This window comes from Acomys russatus, chromosome 30 (assembly GCF_903995435.1).
Source record: "Acomys russatus chromosome 30, mAcoRus1.1, whole genome shotgun sequence".
Classification (NCBI taxonomy): domain Eukaryota; kingdom Metazoa; phylum Chordata; class Mammalia; order Rodentia; family Muridae; genus Acomys; species Acomys russatus.
The window spans coordinates 16699790-16702165 of record NC_067166.1 but is presented as its reverse complement, the minus strand read 5'-3'; the positions used below and the strand labels follow the sequence as shown (position 1 = coordinate 16702165).

At 47.4% G+C, this 2376-nt stretch overlaps 1 pseudogene; it reads left to right on the top strand.

The window, feature by feature from the left end:
* The first annotated feature begins 350 nt into the window (after positions 1-350).
* Positions 351-1868, top strand: LOC127212224 (cofilin-1-like; annotated as a pseudogene).
* Positions 1869-2376: the final 508 nt, after the last annotated feature.

The following is a 2376-nucleotide window of genomic DNA, read 5'->3' as shown; positions in this document are numbered from 1 at the left end:
TAACTCTGTGCCTACATCTGACTCTAATACTAACCTTAGAAATAAGACAAATCCTACTCCTAGCTCTAACAATCTTAGAAACATAAGTTGAAGAGCCTCTAGCCCTAACACAAACTAACCATAACCATAACCATAGCCATAACCATAACCATAACCATAACCCAAACACTAGCTTTCACCCTAAACTTAATCATGGCTCAAACACCAGCCCTAAAGATAACCCTAGCCCCAGATGAAATTGTGACCATCCCTCAAGTGAGAACCCTAAAACTGGCAGCCAGATCCCAGCAGCAGCTGTGGTGGCTCAGTTCTTCTGTAGCTCTCCCTATCTCCCTTCCTCTTCTGGAAACATGGCCTCTGGCGCGGCTGTCTCTGATGGTGTCATTAAAGTGTCCAACGACATAGAAGTGCACAAGACCTCAACACCAGAAGTGAAGAAATGCAAGAAGGCAAAGCTCTTCTGCCTGAGTGAGGACAAGAAGGTCATCATCCTGGAGGAGGGCAAAGAGAGCTTGGTCGGAGATGAGGGGCAGACTGTGGGGGACCACTTTTGTCAAGATGCTGCCGGGCAAGGACTGCTGCTATGCTCTCTATGATGCAGTGAAGGGGAGGCAAGAAGGAGGACCTGGTGTTCATGTTCTGGGCCCCTGAGAGTGCACCCCTTAAGAGCAAAATGATCAGCCAGGTGGTGGTTGTCCATGCTTTTAATCCCAGCACTCAGGAGGCAGAGGCAGGCTGATCTCTGTGAATAGGAGGCCAGCCTGGTCTACAGAGTGAATTCCAGGACAGCCAGGGGAACACAGAGAAACCCTGTCTCAGAAATAAAGGTAAAATCATCTATGCCAGCTCCAAGGGTGCCATTAAGAAGAAGCATGGGAGAGCTGGAGAGATGGCTCAGCGGTTCAGAGCACTGTTTGTTCTTCCAGAGGTCCTGAGTTCAAGTCCCAGCCACCACATGGTGGCTCATGACCATCTGTAATCGGATTTGATGCCTTCTTATGTTATACATACAAACAGAACACTCATGTAAATAAATAAAATTTAAAAGAAGAAGAGGAAGAAGAAGAGGAGGAGGAGGAAGAAGAAGAGGAGGAAGGGAAGAAGAAGGGATTACAAACAAAGTGCCACAAGGAAGGCAAGGAATGATGTATGTAACCTGGAAGAAAAAGTAGGTAGCAATGGCTGGCTGTCATCTCTCCAGAGGGCAAGCCTTTGTGAGCAGCCTCCAGCCCCCTGCCTGGAGCATCTGGCAGCCCCAGGCCTGCTTTTGGGTGTTACAGGCAGCTCCTTTCCTGTCAGGCCAGAAGGGCTGGGGGAATCCCAACAGGGGGAGGGAAATCCCTTCATCCCAGTCGTCAAACATGACCTCTCCCCTTCCTCTCCCCCATCCTCCCTCCTTTCCTGAAGGTTCTAGCCATCCCAGACTGATTTTGAACTTCTCATTCCTCTTGGGTTGAAGCAGAACAAGTCCCTCTCCGGGCACCCAGCTTGCAGGGGAGCCTGTATTTTTTTTCTTTTCTTTTTTTCTTTTTTTTTTTGGTTTTTCAAGACAGCGTGTTTCTACCTTCCGTGTTTCTACCCCCAATGTGTCTATCGTAGATCTGACATGCAAACTGGAGAAACTCGCCAAACACGATAACATCAGAAAGGTGGTAAAGCAGGCATCTGAGGTCCCACTAAAGGGCATCCTGGGCTGCACTGAGGACCAGGTTGTCTCCTGTGACTTTAACAGTGACTCTCACTCTTCCACCTTTGATGTCATTGCTCTCAATGACAACTTTGTAAAGCCTTTTTCCTGGTAGGACTATGAATATGGCTACCACAACAGGGTGGTGGACCTCATGACCTACACGGCCTCCAAGGAGTAAAAAGCCCTGTACCATTGACTCCAGCAAGGCCAGCCTGGTTTACAAAGTAAGTCCAGGACAGCCAAGGCTACACAGAGAAACCCTATCTCGAAAAACCAAAAAAACAAAACAAAAAACAAAACTGTAACAACAACAACAACAAGACAGCGTTTTGTTCAAACAGATGAGAAGGGGCCCTTGAGTCATGAGGACTTGGCTAATTGGCATTATATATTCTTTGATGGCATACATGCTTGTGTCTGTTTTGCTCTTGGAAAGAAAAACGTATTAGGAATGAGGAAGTGCTTTTTCTACACAGAGCACAGTTCCAGTAAGCATGTGAGTTAATAAATATTTATCCTGCAGAATATTCAGGGCCGCATCCTTCAGTGTGTGGTCAGCGTGCCTTCCTCCCGTGTTCCCTTCCAGTCTGAACCATGAGTTAGGAGTCAGCAATCCAAACACAGCCCGAGACCTGGCCAAACTGGCAAAGCTGCTATATAAACATGGAAATGATGGTTTCTGGCAA